The following is a 19,092-nucleotide window of genomic DNA, read 5'->3' on the forward strand; positions in this document are numbered from 1 at the left end:
GCTAGTGATGAAGTCTTCTTGCTCCAGTTACAGGAGGCATTGCACTTGCAGGCTCTTGTCCTACTGAGAGACTTCACCCTGACATCTGCTGGGAAATGAGCACGGAGAGCTGTAGGCAATCCAAGAGACTCCTGGAATGCATGGAGGATAACTTCTTGAACCAAGTAATAGACAGCCCTACCAGAGGAGATCCGATACTGGATCTCATGGTCACCAATGTAAGTGAACTAATTGGGGATGTCATGACTAGAGGCAGCCTGGGCTGCAGTGATCATGCACTGGTGGAGTTCGTAGTCCTGAGGGACAAGGGTCACATAAGGAGGAAAGTTAGGCCCCTGAACTTTAGGAAAGCAAATTTCCAGCTCTTCAAGGAGAAAGTCAGTAGGATCCCCTGGGAGACTGCCCTCAGAGACAAGGGAGTGTAACAGGGCTACCAGATTTTCAAGGACATCTTCCATGGAGTAAAAGACCTAGTGAACCCCAGGGACAAGAAATCAGGCAAGGAAAGCAAGATGCCAGCATGGCTGAGTTGACTTGCTGGTCAAAGAGCAAGAAGTAAATGCACAGGCAGTGGAAGAAGAGACAGGTACAATCAGAAGGGTCTAGGGATGCAATCCAGTTGTGAAGGGATGTAGTGAGGAAGGCCAAGGCAAACCTGGAGCTGAACTTGGAAAGGGACAAGGCCAGCAAACTGATAACTACAGACAAGAAGGCTGACGTACTCAACAACTTTTGCCTCAGTCTTCAATGGCAACCTCTCTTCCCACACCTCTCGAGTGCATGGACAGAAAAATGGAAACTGGGGAAGCAAAGTCCCTCCAACTGTAAGTGAAGATCAGGTTCATGTCCACCTGAGGAACCATTACATACATGTCTATGGGATCCAATGAGATGCATCCCAGAGTTCTGAGGGAACTGGCTAATACAGTTGCCAAGCCACTCTCCATGAAAAGTCATGGCTTCCTCTCTGTGCCTGAGAAGATCATGGAACAGATCCTCCTAGAAGCTCTGCTAAGGCATATGGAGGACAGGGTGATTCGGGACAGCCAGTACAGCTTCACCAAGGTCAAACCTCCCTCACCAACGTGTGGCCTTCTACAACAGAGTGACTACATCAGTGGACAAGGAAAGGGCTATGGATGTAATTTATCTGAACTTCTGTAAAGCCTTTGACACGGTCCCCCACAACATCCTTCTTGCTAAATTGGAGAGAGACATGGATTTGATGGATGGACTGTTTGGTGGATGAGGAATTTGTTAGACAGTCACATCCAGAGGGTAGTGATCAATGGCTCAGAGTCCCAATGGACATTGTTGACAAGTGGTGTCCCTCAGGGGTCCATATTGGGACCAGTGCTATTCAATGTCTTCATCAATGACAGACAGTGGGATTGAGTGTATCCTCAGCAAGTCTGCAGATGACACCAAGCTGAGTGGTGCAATTGACACACCCAAAGGACAGGATGCCATCCAGAGGGACCTGGACAAGCTTGAGAAGTGGGCCCATGGGAACCTCATCAGGTTCAACAAGGCCAAGTGCAAGGTACTGCACCTGGGTTGGGGCAACCCTCAGTATCAGTACAGGCAGAGTGATGAACGGATTGAGAGCAGCACTGAGGAAAATGACTTGGAGATGCTGGTGGATAAGAGGCTGGACATGATTTGGCAATATGCACTGGCGGCCCAGAAAGGCAATCGTATCCTGGGCTGCATTCAAAACAGCGTGGCCAGCCATACGAGGGAGGGGATTTTTGCCCCTCTGATTTTCAGACCCCTCCTGGAGTATTGCATCCAGCTCTGGGGCCCCCAACACAGGAAGGACATGGACCTGTTGGAGCAAGTCCGGATGAGCCCACCAAGTTGATTAGAGGGATAGAGCACCTTTCCTATGTGGAAAGGCTGAGGGAGTTGGTGTCGTTTAGCCTGGGAAGAAAAAGCTTCATAGTGACCTTACTGCAGTCTTCAAGTACCTAAAAGGGCAACAAGAAACCGGGAAAGGACTTTTTACAAGGGTATGGAGTGATAGGATAAGGAAGAATGGCTCCAAACTGAAAGAGGGTAGGTTTACACTGGAGATTAGTAAGAAATTCTTTACTGTGAGGGTGGTGAGGCCCTGCCACAGGTTGCCCAGAGATGCTGTGGCTGCCCCATCCCTGGAAGTGTTTAACACCAGGATGGATTGGGCTTTGAGCAATGTGGTTTAGTGAAAGTTGTCCTTGCCCATGTGGGGGAGGTTGGAGCTAGATGATCTTTATAGTCCCTTCCAACCCAAACCCTTCTATGATTCTATACATTTACAGTGTCTGGTTAAAAAAAAAAAAAAAAAGTAGTACATGAGAGTATAATTCTTACTGTGTTCTTAGTTTTCACTTTCTTCACTCATTTCTACCAATTTTCTTTGAAAAAGCAGTCTTACAACTACATCTATAATACCAGCTTTGAAGCAGTATTGAATGAGCGTAAAGGAACGCACAAAGTAAAGCTATGTTACTTTTTCTACACAGAGAGATTGCTGTTGTGTAGATGAACAATCAGGTAAAATTTCTTGGTGACTAATGCAGCCTTAAATAGACATTACAAGCATTACCAGTCCCCATAGCAATTATTTTATCTCATTTTATGTCAAATGCAGCATTTTATGTGATGCCTAAAGATTTTTTCCTTTATATCTGTAGCTTTATATATTTTAGTATATAGCTGTATAATTTCTAACTCTTTGTCACTTTAGCATAGTAGCTGCACTTTCTCACATATTATGCTAGCTTATTGGAATTCTGTTTAGTCTTGCTTTTTAGGCTAGCAAGGACGCTGTTTTCCACTAGAACTTAGAAGACATAACAAGAAAGCCCCTGGAATAACTCCAATGGGGAAGAACCTGGGGGGAATTTACCTAACCAACTCCTCTTCTAATTGGATAATATTTGCTAGATATACTAATTACCTAATCTTATAAAATTGTACTAATGTAATTCCAGGTGCAGTTTTCTCCATATTGTGTACTGGAAAGCTTTCAAGTAAAGGCTTGCTTTTATATTATCATTTTAACACTGTTTGGAAAAGTTCTGTGTTCTTTCCAGGCAACATACACCAAAAGAAGAAATGTTAAAAACCAAAAATTAAATTAAAAGTAATTATTAATTCAGTTTTGAAAATCCACATAAACCTAAGGAATTTGAACACATGAAAATATATTTTAATGAGGAATTTCAATGTAATTTTTACTTGAGTTGTAAGTTTTCAATATTCTAGGCATTTAAATACTCTAATGTAGGTTTGTGAAATATATCAGAATTGTATTTGAATCAGAGAGGATCCCTAACTGTGACTATAGTCTAAATAGCTAGAGATGTTAAATAATTTCCTTCAAATGTGACCAGTAATGCAACTAATAAAGAACAAATGTTTCAAAGTTTTTAAACGGTTGTGGTTTATTTCTTCCCCAAAGGTAAAATAAATATAAATAGTGGGAAAAATCTAATTTTAAATAATTAAATTTACTTTAAATGCACAGGTCATTTAAGAACTTTAAGGCTATTTTAATAAAAACCTGTTGCAAATACCTTTACCATCTCTACTAAACCAATTTGATGGCATTTCACACATTATCTTAGTGTTAAAATAATAGTGAAACCACTACATGAAACTTAAAGCTATGAAGAGTTGAAATCACATTGACAGCTTAAATCATCCACAGAGAAGAGAACAAATTATTTTTCAGTCCTATATAACAGTTGTTATATATTATCATGATTCAGAATCTGAGCTTTTTTTCCCTGCTAATGATTCTACAGTCTTCACCTCAAGGCTAAATTTACTGACGAGCAGCATTATAACATACTTTCTGCCCTTTCTCAGATTTTATGTAGAAATTCTCCTTTGGTGCAATGTTCACCGATGCCTTGAGTCTCTCTCATAGTTCTCATTCTCCTTCCATCTGCCTCTTGTAGACCATTTATCTTTTATTTTGTAATTCAGTTGTAAGCCATATGCAAAAAAGACTGATGCGTTTTTACACTTGCCTAATGTGTTAGAGCTTTAATTCAGATGTAGAGCTTCTGGGTACTACTGCAATTTAAATATTAACTAAAAAAATATTATACTCAATTGCAAAAAGGTTTGGGCTATTTTCTGCATGACATGGCAGCCAATCTTTTTTAGTTCTTGGGGGCTTTATTTTTCTATTTTTTAATTCTTTTAAATCATCTTCAATAATAATTTTGAGAATTTGACAATGCACTAGATTAAAAATTACACCCCTAAATTAAAAATCTCTTTTGTAAAACTTGGTCTTACCATCATTGCATACCAGTACAAATAATATCAAAGTTTTAGGAGACTCCCTTCTGAAGGGAACAGAAGGTACCATATGCAGATCAGACCCACTCCTTAAGGATGTCCGCTGCCTCCCTGGGGCATGAAAGATGTGAAGAGAGAGCTTCCTACCCAGTACAGCCCTCAGATTATTATCCAGTATTGATTTTTCAGGTAGGCAGCAATGAGGTTGCAACAAGAAGTCAGGGCAATCAAGAGAGACTTCAGGGCATTGGGACGACTGGTTAAGGGATCAAAGGCACAAGTAGTGTTCTCCTCTATCCTTCCAGTCACAAGGAATGATGAAGGAAGAATCAGGAAGAGGCAGCAACTCAATACCTGGCACTGAGTGTGGTGTCACTGGCAGAACTTTGGGGTCCTTGATCATGGGTCAGTCTATACAACACCAGGCCTGCTGGGTTCACCTGTCTCAAAGGGAGAAAAGGATCTTTGCACAGGAGTTAGCAGGGCTCATTAAAAGAGCTTTACACTGTCTTTGAAGGAGAAAAGGGATAAAACCAAGCTTGCTACAGGTAAGCTGGGGGAAGGGGTGGGGGGAGGCATGTGACTGAGGGGTGTGCTAGCAAGGTCCTTTGCTCTGCCATCTCAGTGGAGGTAGGGAATGGAGATCTATGTGGCAGCAAAGACACAGGGGTTATTGATTTATCAGAAACTATGGAAGTGCCTGAAAAGAATCACATGGGAATGAGGGCTTCTCCCCCTAAAAAGATGGCCAGATCAACAGCCCAGCTGAAGTGCATCTACACCAATGCATGTAGCATGGACAACAAACAAGAGGAGCAACAAACATTGCACAGCTGGAAAACACTATGATATAGCTGCCATCATGGAGACATGGTAGGATGACTTACACAACTGGAATGCTACAATGGATGGCTATAAACTCTTCAGAAGGGACGGGCAAGGCAAGAGAGGCAGCAGAGTAGCCCCTGTATGTTAGGGAGCATTTTGACTGTCTAGAGCTTGCCAGTGGTGATGAAAGGGTCACGTGTTTATGGGTAAGGATCAGGGGTGAAGCCAACAAGACAGATATCCTGGTGGGAGTTTGTTACAGACCACTCAACCACCATCAGGAGGCAGATGAAATATTCTATAAGCAGCTGGGAGATTCCAACTTACCAGACATCTGCTGGAAATACAACACATCAAAGAGAAAACAGTCCAGGAGGTTCCTGGAGTGTGCAGAACATAACCTCTTGACACAATGAGAGCCAACTAGGGAACTGCCACCTTGGACTTCCAAAGGACAGACTTCGGCCTGTTTAAGGGCCTGGTTGACTGAGTCCCTTGTGAGGAAGCCCTGAAGGGCAGAGGGGTCCAGGAAATGGTTACTGACCTGCTACGCCACTTATACTCACAAGTCTATGGGGCCAGATGGGATCCACCCAAGAGTACTGAGGGAGCTGGCAGAAGGGATCACCAAGTCACCTGCAATAATTTACCAGCAGTCCTGGTTAACCAGGGGGGTTTCAGGTGACTAGAGGTGAGCAAATATGATGCCCATATACAAGGTTAGCCAAAAGGAGGATCTGGGGAACAACAAGCCTGTCAGCCTGACCTCAGTGCCAGGGAAGGTCATGGAGCAGATCATCTTGAGTGCCATCATTCAACACGTACAGGACAATCAGGGGATCAGTCCCAGCCAGCGTGGGTTTAGGAGGGGCAGGTCATGCTTGACCAACCTGATCTCCTTCTATGACCAGGTGACCCACTTAGTGGATGAGGGAAAGACTGGGGATGTGGTCTATCAGCTTCAGTAAAGCCTTTGACACTGTCTCCCACAGCATCCTCCTGCACAAGCTGCAGCACATAGTTTGGATGGGAATACTGTTTGCTGGGTTAAGAACTGGCTGGATGGCCAGGCCCAGTGTGGTGGTTTGACAGTAAATGTGTTTTTTGGGATGCTGTGGTTGGGCCAATGGATATTCAGATTTTAATATTGGCATCTAATATGGCCATTAGGACATGGATCCGCCTCTGAGAACACGGGGTTAAAAGCAGAGCTCTCCCCTGGGAGGCTCTCTTGGGTTCTGGTGAGGGAAGAGTTCGGATCTCTCCCCCTTCCAGCTGCTGCTGCTGGGTGGGGGAGGGGAGCCATGCAGCTGGGTGAGGTAGGCTGAGGCTTGGACCGAGAGGGGAGGTGAAGAGGCCCCCGAGGATGGAAGGGTGGGAGAAGTACCAGGAGGCATCGGGCAGCCCCCCCAAGAGAGAGAGAGAGTACAGCCTGTGCTTGAGACTATGCTACCTTGAAACTTGATAACATGTGCCGGCAGCACGGCTGAGAAGGAGAAGCGGAGGGGGGGTGGAGGATGCATCGAGAAGGTGTCCGGCCGCTGTGGGAGTTCCTGAGAAGGCAGAGTCTGAGTTTTTAACCCTTTTTTTGGACAATGAAAACTTTGCAGAACATTAACCTTTCCTAGAAGAGAGATAGAGATGAAATGGAAGAAGGAAATGGGCAAGTGTGAGAGAGGTCTGGGCGAGTGAGAAATAGTGGAAGAATAGAGAAGAATCCTAGTGGGAAGAGATGATGGAGTAGCTTTTGCTGGACTCTTTTTGTATAGCCATGGACAGAACCATGTTCCTTGTGATACAGAGACTGCATCTAGGGGGAGGCAATGCCTCAGAACCAAGAGGGTTCAGTGTTGGTACCCCTCGGCCCCAGGGGGTGAAAAAATATGGGGGGACAGGTGTCCCAAAGGAGAGACTGTGCTCTTTTTGGAACGGGACAAAGCATCCTTAAAAAGACAACCCTAGAAGCAGCTCTGGTCCGTGTTCAGTGGTGAGAGCACTGGACATGAAAAGGAAGAAGTCACAACGGCAGATGTTCTCTGGGCCGTGCCACGTGTGACATGGAAACACACGAGGCTTCAACTGCGTTTCCAGGGGAAGCCCATGGTACAAGAAGGACTCCTCTCCTCTTGATGAACTGAGGATTGATTGTCTGAAGGGTGGTGCTGGACCAAGAGTTGGTGATTTGGGGAACAGATGTATTGTATTGGAATTTGGTGGGGGGAGGAGGAAATGTATTTGTAAGGTTTTCATTTTTCCTGTGTGTGTTCCTTTTTATATATAGTTGTAGTGTAGTTAATAAAGTTTTGTTTTCTTTCTTTCTAAGTGGAAGCCTGCTTTGCTTATTCCTGGTCACATCTCACAGCAGAAACCAGGGAGAGGGTATCCTCATGGGGGCACTGGCATTGTTCCAGTGTCAAACCATGACACCCAGAAAGCAGTGGTGAACAGTGCTACATCCAGCTGGAGCCAGTCACTAGTGGGGTCTCCCAGGGCTCAGTACTGGGGCCAGTTCTGTTTAATATCTTTATCAATGATCTTGATTAGGGGATTGAATGCACCCTCAGTAAGTTTGCAGACAATACCAAGTTGAGCTGGAAAAAGAGGTTGTAGTCAGGTAGGGGGTTGATCTGTTCTCTTAAGCAAGTGAAAGGACAAGAGGAAACAGTCTCAAGTTGTGCCGGGGAGGTTTACACTGGTGTTCTGGTTTTGCATGGGAGACATTTATGGAAGTGATGCAAAGCTTTTACCCACTAGAAAACTACATGCCTTTGTGAAAAACACATGTTAAAGACAAAAGAAACCCGAAAAGTTCCTCTTTCTCTTCTGGCTGGCAGAGAGGTAACACGGCTGGGTGGCCCCTGCCGCGGGGCCGGGGCCCCTTTCCCGGGGCACCCGCCGGACCCCCCCCCATCGGTGGCCAGGCAGGAGAGGGGAAGCCACAGAGCCGGGCCAGGCTATGACGGCAATTGCTAACATCTGGCTGCTTGCTACAGCCCTGCCCCTCCCGGCCCAGGGCCAGCTGGGCCCGCTGGGCCCCAGGAGCAGCCCCGGGCCGGGGCCAGCTCCCGAATCCCACCACCATGGAGATGGATTCGCCCACAACCACCGGGCAGGGGGAAGGAGAAACCACTCCCGCACCTCCCCCCCCACTTCCTGGAGTGCTGCCGCTGAGTTCTGGCTTGGCTGATTAGATCCTAGCCGCCCCTCCCAGCCACAGCCGTTTCGCTGCAAGCTGCCAGACAGTCAGGTGACCATCTGCAGGCCCCAGGCGACATGTTAACCCTTTCAATCCTTCAATCCTCCCTCGAGTGAGAGAAAGGAACAAGATGCAAGCATGTAAAGGAGCAACATGAAGACATTGAAGTCAGTGAAGAAGTCAAGTCCCAGATGGGAGGGATGAAGAGATGCCTTGATCTTGGACCTGAAATCCTCTTGTAAAGCTATGGAGAAAGACTCTTTTTCCCTATGTAATATATGATAGAGACAATTCATGCTATTAATGTATAAAATATTGTAAGATCCAAACTATGTCTTTTGACCACCCCAGCCGGGAGCAGTGTCTTATTCATATTCATCTAGTTTCCTGACACGTTAAGATAACATCGGGTTCTTTAACGTAAGAATGGAACCTTCCTGGGTGATAATCACCGGCTTCCCTGGGTTGCCAGGACCACTCAAGAGTGATTTTCGCCTCGAAGATTATATCTACCACGATGATTAACGGCGCCACCCTGTTACATGTGAATACTGACTTCTCCGAAGTTCTCTGACAACATCTAGACACCTGGATTGGACTTTTGTCTAACTCTGCACATGTAAAGCCCCGGTTCTGCATGTGAAGGGACACAAAAGAACATTCGGTCATCTCTGCCTCAGGCGGAATAAACTGTATAAGAACTCACTGCGCGAAGCAGCATTTGTGAACAGGGAGAGACTCTGACATTCGGGAGTCAGATCGGTGTGTTCACCAAGTGCCGATCCCGGGTTCGACGCTGCCCTTGGCTGTGGTGGTTTTTGCCAATCGAAATTCGGTCTCGCTGACAATTTAATAAATCATTGCTAAATTTTCTTATAACTTTGGCTTTCAATTTGATCATTTATAACACCTATAATGCATGAAGGTATGGGGAGATGAAAGTGTTCAAATTGTAGATATCAAGCAATGGCCTCCATGCTAAAGTAAACAGATGCTAAAGTAGCTGTAATCTACGAGAAGAGTGAAGACCCTGTGCCCCCAGAGAGAGAAGAAGACCTCTGTTCCCAGAGATCAAGATGATTTTAGAGATAGATAATGAGAACTTTTGCCTTTGAACAGCTCATCTTCAAAACTGTACCCCATAAGTTGACATAGCCCATAAACACAGCTGTGGGAAAAGCTTGTGGAAAATGGGAGGGACTTCACAATTGCAGATTTCCCCGGGTGGCAACTATTTGTGACAGAGCCATGAGAGAACTGTTTTTTCTTGGGAAGTCTCCATAACATGAACAAGAGGGACGTCTCTCCCTAAGTGAACTGAAGAAAGACTATTTTAGAGGTGGTAAACTGACTGAAATTTTAGGTTTTGTTTCTTTACATTGTCAGTGGGAAGAAAAGGTTGAAGTTTTGTTCTGATTTTTATTACTCTTTCTTTTAGTTACTGTTAATAAATTTTTCTTTATCCTGATTTAAAGTTTTGAGCCTGCTTTGCTTTTCTCCTAATCCTACCTCACAGCAGGAAATGAGTGCACTGGTGATTGGCCAGCACTGAAACCCACCACACTCATTGGTGTACCTCCCAGGAAATCTCAAAATTGGTGAAATCTCAAACTGGCAAACAAAAACCACTACAATTGGATATTAGGAAAAAGGGTTATCAGGCATTGGAACAGGCTGCCCAGTAGAGTGGTGGAGTCACCACCCCTGGAGGGATTCAAAGATGTGTAGATGTGACACTTAGGGACACAGTTTAGTGGTAGGCTTGGCAGTGTTAGGTTTACAGTTGAACTTGATGACCTTAAAAGGTCTTTTCCAACTTAAATGAATCCATGATTCTAAGAAAGTTGTTCAGCATGGTTAAGACCAACACTGAGTTTTAGTATTTCTTCAGAATTTCCAAATTGAACTTCAAAGTGTAACTGAGGAAAGCAGAGTTCAGTCCCACACATACTCATGACTAAATTAGCACAATATCAAAGAACACATGTATAATAACCAGTTTTCCCTAATATACACTTACCTAGTATAAACAGGACAGACTTCACTCAAGTTCAAAATACAAATAAAATTGCTTGCCTTCATTCAGGTTTTCCCAGATGCAATGCTGCAGTAACTTCATCTATACAAAAGTGTGACAACAGTGTTATGAATTTTATTACCTTAAATTAATATCCTCCTTTGGAGGACCCAAGGATTAAATTGCAATGAAAACATTACACTGCATATGACCACTTTGTTAAATTTCCTTTGACCTTGAGGTATCTCTTGTAATCTGCACAGAAGATGCTACAAGGGATGTTCCAGGGCCCAAAATCACATACTATAGCATATTTTCTATAATTTCTTCTAATAGATGTCATGTTTTATCACAGATATCAAATTCTTCTATACTGGGCAATTTCTGAAATGAACATCTCACTTCCTTATTTATCACTTTATCACCAAATCTCTCAATTCTAACACTTCATTCTTTCTGCTATAAACCTTAGATAAAACAAGAGCATCAAGAAAACTGGATGAAAAATATAAATTTGTCACCCTTGAGCCAAGAATGATACAAGAACAGACGAGAGACCAAATTGCAAGAGGATAAAAAGAAGCTTTAATACAAAGGACTCTCCGGCTTATATAGACCGATACGATACATTCTGCTTGATTGGCTAGTTAAATAAAAACATCTTTCTCACACACCGTCCTTGAGAAGAACAAAAAAAACAAAGTGGAAAAACACCACCTGCAGATTGTTTATACTAACAAGTTATCACATTTCTACAACTCCCTAAAATTCTCACGAGCCACTGTGAGAAATGATTGCCATTTCTCTCTCCCTGACAAGGCTGGCATCCACATAAATTAATTCTCACTGCTGCCAAATTGATAAATCTTATTTTCTATTATTGTTTTCTCTATATGTAAAAATCTAAGTATCATCTGTTTTTTTGTGAAAATACAAACTCCGATAATGAATAACTCACAGGCCAACTTTCAAAATTTCTATCATAGTATAAACTCAACCTGTATAACCTCAGATAATTTATGATATAGTTATTTGTTTTCAAGGGTATTCTCTTTCTCCAAAAGTTCAAGAAATAAGTGTGGCAAAGAAAGTTTTAAAGAACCCTTATGTCCAATTAAATCTGCATTACTGCTGAATTTGGAAACATCCTGAAATATTGTTAAGGGTTAGAATTTTTCCCTTTTTTTTTTTTCTCCCGTTTGTTGCCTAGGAGATGGTGGCGATGGGTGCTTAAGAGGAACAGGAGATATGCTGGGGGAAGGAGCGGGGCAGGGGTGTGGTTGGTTTCCCTCCAGGTTGTGAAATGGACTGTAGCAGGAACTTCGGAGCAGCAGGCTAGAAGAGCAGATGCAGGCACAATTTTCTCTTGGGAGGGGCAGGGATGCTGCAAGATTTTGGCTAGGGGGTGAGGGGATGGGCTCGGCTCCTCACTCTCTCGCTCTCAGATTGGAGAGGAGACAGCCAGGCTACAGTTGCTATGGGAAGAATTCGCTGCCACCGCAGAGCTCTGTCTTTTACTGCTTCTCCTACCATGAGCGAGGCTTTGCTCATAAGAGTGGCCGTTGAACTGGGATCTTATCAACACCCGATCTTACTGGAAAGGACCCTCGGCATCTACTCAGATGTCTCAGGGGAAAACCTGGGACCCCTCTCTCCTCCACAGGGCTGTCTCAGTGCCTCCCGGCTGTTTGCGGGATCCCAGCTGCCGCTGCCCAGCCCCGCTGATTTTCTGCTACTGCTTTGGGTTTCTTGCAACACTTTAACCCTACACCCCGTGTCCGCTTAACCCTCACGGCTCTTGCTGCAGCTGCGGAGTTTCTGCTACATTTTGTTTGCCACCCCAGGTGTGCCCACATCTGCTGTTCCGGCCTGCTGCTCCGAAGTTCCTGCTACAGTCTATTTCACGACCTGGAGGGGCACTGAGACCAGGTCCCTGTCCCCCATTCCCCCCCCTCCCCCACGAGTTTGCAAAGGAAGCCCCTTTTCTCTCTCTCCCGCCAACTGATTCACCATTACCCATGTGGAGAGGAGACTGCGCTCACGCCACAGCGCCCCCTGCAGCTAAAGGGGGAATCATCACACTTGCCCTGCCGAGTTGGGAGCCAACATCGCCCCTGCTGGCCGTGACCGTAACTACACCAAAAGGAAAAGCACTTGGCAGCCCAGAGAAGGCTGTTGTCAGGTCTGTTTTTTTTGTTTGTTGTTGCCATTTGTTTGCCTTGCTATACATACATACATATATATACACTAGTAAAGAACTGTTATTTGTTTTCCCATATCTTTTCCTGAAAGCCCTGTAATTTCAAAGTTATAATAATTCAGAGGGAAGGGGGTCACATTTTCCATTCCAAGGGAGATTCCCACCTTCCTTGGCAGACACCTGTCCTTTAAACCAGGACAAATATGCTTATCCAAAGCAAGACCTACAAAAAGACCCTAAAAAGACAGCCTCTGCTATCTTATTTGCTTTTTTTTTAAAAACAGGGAGAGTTCCACCCCAGTGGATCTAAGGTTATCCAAGCCTCACTATGCTCCATTTGCCCTCTTACATAGCATAAAAGAAACAAAGCAACAGCAGTAATCTCAATGCCTGCCAATTTTTAATCTCATGTCCAGAGATAAAAGTCCATAATTTTAAATGGAAAACTATTAAAGCATGGAACTTCATATATTATATTCATTTTTTTCTTATCTAAAAGAAAGCTGTCTTATTTTTGAAACACATTTTACAACTATTAATGAGAGATTGAACTCAGTAGTGGTTACATGCAAGATTCTCCTCTGTCTCAAAATTCCCTTCTCAGTATCATCTTTTCCAATCCACATTTTAAAGGATTGCAAATGTAAGTAGCAAACAAATCAAGCATGTCTTGAAATATACATTCTAAATGAAGGAAGCTGTGAAAATACTGCCAATTGTGCTTTATTTAATTTTCGTTTGTTATTTTGATTCTGTGCAATCACCAAGAAATTAAGAGAATCATTAGAATGGAGAGTGCCTAACTTAAAATATGCTTCCTTGCTAAACTGAAAGATATATTATAAATTGCAAAATATATTACAAGTACTCATTGGCTCAGAGAACAACTTTAATAGGGTATTCTCCAGAAGCAAAACATTGTGTGAAATTACAGTGCATTACCCAGTTTTTAGTCAAGAAATACAAGACTTTTTATAGTATTTTCTACAGATAGGAGGACTTTGGAAGGGAAGATGTCAGAAGATGTTTGGTAATGTGACCAAATGACCAACTGGATTTTTACACATCAAAGGTTAAAGGATTTTTAAATAAACAGATATTTGAAGATGTGACACCCAAATACACACATTTGCACTGTGCAAGAGAAAAACACAAAACCCTAATTTTTTTAACCAATCATTTCCTCTCATCACTTTGTCTACCTTAATTCCTTTTCCATGGAGCTCCAATAGCATGTCTCTTCAGACTCGTGTTTACACCTAGTGCTGACTAGTCTCTCACATAAGAGTGAAGAACGTAATTACATGATTAGAGTGTTCTTGTTAATGCAATTGGTTCCCATGTGCTCAAACGGTTCATTCAAACCCGATCTTCTTTGTTTTTAACTACTTATGGACCTGAGTCAACAACTGAAACTTTCACCTCTTATGTCAACTCCACTTGCCTACATTACATCTAACAGAATGCAGTAAAATCCCTCCTGATTTTCAGGCAGCTAGCTCAGGGCTTGATGCACAAGAAAGTTATATCAGTTTAGCTTAAACTTGCTTATATGTCAATTTTCAAGATCCCGTGTGGAACGATTTCTTTAAATTTAAGGCTGCCTTATGTTTGGGGTTTTTTTTTAAGGAATGGACTCAAGCTCAGCTGATGTGAAGCAGACTGAAATAAAGGCGTCTATTTGGACTTCTGCATTGATTTAGCTTATTTGGTTTAAAAATCAGACCTGTGCTTTTTATTCTCCAATGAGAACTACTCTTGTCTCTCCACAGTTGTCTGCTACTGACTTTCCTTGTTTCTCTATAAGAAAGGTGGCCAAACTATAGTGCACATACCACTCATGTTTGCTTTGTGATATGCTCAATCCTGAAATGAGCCATGGCTCTTGGCTCTCACTGCATTTACACAGAGTAACTACCTACTAAGTCCTATAAAGGAAGGCTCTGTAAACACAGGAACTACTGCAGCCACCATCTGCATTCAACAACAATGAACAGCTCTGCTGCCTCCCGGCAGACCTGCACTTCTAGTTCAGGATATAGAAAGAGGATTGAAACATGGTGAAGGAGGAAGACCAGGATTAGGGTGATGGCATACACACAGGGGTAACTAAGGTTCCACTTTGTACTTGCTGGAAGTAAAGATTCAGGATTTGAACATGTGCAAGGGGAAAGAACGTGGCTGAAGTGAAAAATTAGAGTAAACTTCTGCAGGTGCATGAATGGATGGGGAAGGTGAGTATGAGCATTGGACTGCAATCCTAGATTGCAAGACAAGAACATCCAGTAGGAAAGCTGGGAGCAGAAAAGCCATAGATGAGATTCTGGTTTTGTGTGGTTAGAAAGACATGTTACTCTGGATGCCAGAAGTTACTAATGATGATCATATACCTCCTAACTAGGTTTGGAAGCCCCTGGTCTGTGCTACCTCACCATAATTTCTGCAAGTATTTCCTTTTTGGTTTTTAATAGAGTAACAGTTTCCTTGCATCTTTGTACCTACTTACATACTATTTCATATTCTCCAAAAAACATTTTATCTTGCCTTTTCCTCTGCCGTTATATTTAACATCAATCAATTATTTAAATCAATGCCCTTAATGGCAGCTTCTACATAAGCAGCATATTTTGAATGTTTAAGGGATTGCAGAATGACTTGTAGAAAATGTTATATAAAATTAATTTAACAGAGGACTAATTTAACAGTAACTTTATCCTCAAGGCTCAAAACCCCCAAGTTTTCTTAACATGTTAATTTTGTTTGACTAAAAATGTACATATACACAAACAAAATTTCAAAGCATTCAGTACGCAGAAAATCAACAGTGGTTTTTTTAAATTGATTAAGTTACACTCTGGAATCTGGTCTGGAAAGGGAAACCTGAAGGCTAAAAGTGATGTTTGGAAATTTATTTCTATAGCATTAAAAAATGCCACATTCCATGGTCTCCATGTGCACATTCATAAACAGATTATTATGTACACTGATTTATCATGTATATGATAGATCTCATATATAAACCAAACAACACTGGGTCTACACAAATATATATCTACCAATTAAATATTTTTAAAATAAAATTTCAATACTAATTACAGTCTTGATCCTGAGCCCCTATAGCTTCTGTATATTATACACATAAATACATATTCGTTTTTTCAATCATCATATAGATATGAAATCTATCAAAATATATAGAAAACCTATCTGAGCTATCCAAGTCAAGCTATAAAATAATTTAAAGAAGTGGAATAGGTAACAAAAATATTCTGTTACATGTACTTGAATGTTCAAAGAATCTGCAACTGAATTAACTAGTAAAATTCATTTATCTGGTCAAATCTACTCAAAGTTACAACATGATTAACACATGAAAATGATGGTAAAAACAGTCCTAGCCCTTTCAAAAAAAAAGCCAAGAAAAATCCTCCCCCTGTTGCATATCACTGACACAATTCTACTGACAATGCTTTGATTGGTGCAGAAGTTTCACAAACCTGTGATCCAAACTTTTATGACAGTGACAATGCAGAGTCTACAAAAGGTCTTTATCAATGAAACACTTCAAAAATAAAATCTCAGTATTCATTTTAGCCCTGATCTTCAGACCATACAGATTCTGAATATCAGCTTTTATGAAGGAGGATTATACTTGGTCTTCTGCCACTCTCCTTTGTAGCTATAGCATCTTGGTGTGCCCAAAGTGGGAATAGGAATTAAATTTGATGGAATTAAACTCTATTCCAGATCTGCCAAACTGCTGGACAGCTCTGTGTGTACCTATCACCTGATTATAAGATAATTCAGTCCCTGGTGTTGCTCTGATTTACAACATGAACCTAAAATTAAGCACATATATCGGTTCTCTTGAATATCTGCATACAAGCACTCCCTAAACTGAAATCTAAATAAATATACTAGAAAAAAACATATGCCAGATAATCCAATAAGTCTACATTCATAAACCCACCAATAATGTTATTTTTACCTTCTTGCCACAAGGCATGCTTAGCTCAATTTAGCAGTTGTGCTTACTTTTATATCAATTTCAGAAGTCTCTGAAGTCTGTTTGACTGCCTATATCCAATGGTAAAAATGGTCCTTAGTCAATATTAATTCTAACCAGAGCCTTCCACCTTTAAGACAGAGTAAACGGCTTTTTAACCCTGTTTTTACAGGATCATAATTATCCCTTTTCATTATAGTGCTTTGAGCATAAGCTAACTAGATATTTTCACAGAATGGATCAGGTTGGAAGGGACCACAGTGGGTAATCTAGTCCCACCCCCCTGCTCAAGCAGAGTCATCCTAGAGCACATGGCACAGGATTGCATCCAGACAGTTCTTGAAGATCTCCAGTGAGGGAGACTCCACAGCTTCTCCAGGCAATCTGTTCCAGTACACGGTCACCCACACAGTAAAGAAGTTCTTCCTCAAGAAAAATTTTGAACAAATACACTCTAAAGTAATAATGATGATATAAAAACTATTCTTCCCAACTGTGAGCAGCTTTCCTCCAACCTCCCACATATAATGCCAAAATAACTACAGTTCACGCAGCAGATGCAAAGTGAAGACTTTTAGAAGCAGACCACAAACAGTTATTTTTACACACATGAGATTCTTCATTAGAATCATAGGCTCAACTTCGCAATTCTAACAAAGGCTCCTTGTATGATCTTGGACATGCAATTATTTTTTCTGTTTGATTACTCACAAATTAATGTTTTGTTCAATTACTGTTGTAAGGATTTACTAATATCTGGGAAATATTTAAATACCACATTAAGGACTACTTAAACAGCCAAGAAGGCAAGCAAACAAGTTATGAACCTGTGGTGGCCAGAGTACATAGCAGAACAAGCCTCACAGTAGGAAGATCTCTTGGGTCCTGAGCGCAAATTCAAGGGAGTGGAATTACCTTCACAGCAAGGAAATAAAGAGCTTGAAGACTGAGCAAACCATTTATGCCAACCCCAAAATCTATTTGTGCCTTTTGTACAGTCACTCCACAAAGGCTTTACGAATTCCATCAGCTATTTCCATTAAGCACCTAAACTAACAAGCTCCCCAAGGAAGCAAACAAACAAAAGTACAAAATAATTACGGAATTTCACTCCTTTCGAATATTTCTTAAGAAAAAAGAAAACAAAAAACAACAACACCAAAAAACCCGAAAACCCACCTAGCCAGACCTGGTTAGCAGAGGCCCTCTACAGCGCAGGAAAAAAAAAAAAAAGGCAGGAAATAGGGACACTTTCTATATTCCCCGGGTGACTTTCACCGCAAGGCTGCGGGGACGACACCAGCTGTAGCACTGAGAGGAGCCGAGGGAGCTGGAGAGGTGGGTGGATGCCCGGTCCTCCCCCATCATCCAATCCATCCGGACGAGACGACACAGCCCGCCAACGACAGCGGGTAGAGAGGGAGCAGCCTAGGTCCGGGTCCGCATGGCTCCCCTCCCAGCGGCGGCGCGAAAACCCATAACGGCTGCCGGGCCCACGGCTAGCTGCCCAGCTATCCAACCGGCCAGACTGCCGCCCGTAGGCATGCAGGCAGTGGCTGCCGGAGATGGGACGTCCCAGCCCGCCCCTAGTAGCCCAAACACCTACCCACACCATCCCAGACCCCGACGGCAGAGAAGTAGCGAGGGAACGAAGCAGACAATCCTCTGCCTCCACAGCTCAGTGCCAAAACCCACTAACGCCTCTAAAATGGCTGAACAAAGGGAACCTCGCTCCGTTGCCACCACCCCTCCGATTGGCCGGGGCGGGGCTCGGCGCGCGATGCAGGGCGGGGCGCCACTGGCCGGTCACCGTAGCAACGGCGGCCTAGTCTAGGGTCCGTGGCCTCGGGTGTGATAGAGACGGCAGTGAAATGGCCGCCCGGCCCCACCCAGACTTTCAGCTCCGGTCCCCGACCTCAACTTCTCCCGGGCTCCCACTTGAGAGGAAAACCACGCTATGAAAAACTGGTGTTCATAAAGGAGACAGAGGAGTCCTGCAACTTTATTCGAATAAAGGGAGAATCCACTGGGGCATACCCCCGTGGGGTTTCTCTCTCGAGGCTTCAGAGAACGCAGCCTCCTTTTATTTTAAACTCCCGGCCGCATGTTGCCCTCTTCCTTTCCCCATTGCTGAGGTACAAGGAGGAAGGTACAGCCTTTCCGAACCGCCTACTGATGCCCAAAACTAGGCAAGTAAATAAAACTCTACAGACAGCTACAGAGCAGGTATTTGTTTATTCAGCGCTGGTAGTGAGGGGAATCTCTCCACCAAAAACTCATTCAATCTTCTTTAGCCTTAAGTTACATTGTAAAAGTCCTTCCACACAACGTCATGGGAAAAACGAGGTTCACTTTCCTGGTAAAATTTTAAAAGTTTAATAAAAAGACAGTAGGAGACAGAAATAAAGCAAAGGGTTAAAAACGGCCAGGTGCTTGTCATTCAGCTGTGAAAAATGCCAATCACTTGTTTTTAAAATTTTAAACGTTTAATAATAATAAAATGGTAATTAAAATAGCAATATAATTAGAGTAATAAAAATTTCAACAAT

The 19,092-nt window shown here is 42.9% G+C and overlaps 1 protein-coding gene across 7 annotated transcripts in view; it reads right to left on the reverse strand.

The window, feature by feature from the left end:
- LOC118701480 (transportin-1-like) overlaps positions 1–18,228 on the reverse strand; it is a 176,161-nt gene extending 157,933 nt beyond the window's left edge. For 6 of the 7 annotated variants that reach the window (XM_036406109.1, XM_054517748.1, XM_036406107.2 and 3 more), the window contains exon 1: positions 18,150–18,228. The gene's annotated coding sequence lies outside the window, so the exon portion shown is untranslated. Of the gene's footprint in view, positions 1–17,722; positions 17,751–18,149 lie in introns of those variants that run through there. The other variant, XM_036406108.2, reaches the window with a different exon arrangement.
- Positions 18,229–19,092: the final 864 nt, after the last annotated feature.

This window comes from Molothrus ater, chromosome W (assembly GCF_012460135.2).
Source record: "Molothrus ater isolate BHLD 08-10-18 breed brown headed cowbird chromosome W, BPBGC_Mater_1.1, whole genome shotgun sequence".
Taxonomy (NCBI): Eukaryota; Metazoa; Chordata; class Aves; order Passeriformes; family Icteridae; genus Molothrus; species Molothrus ater.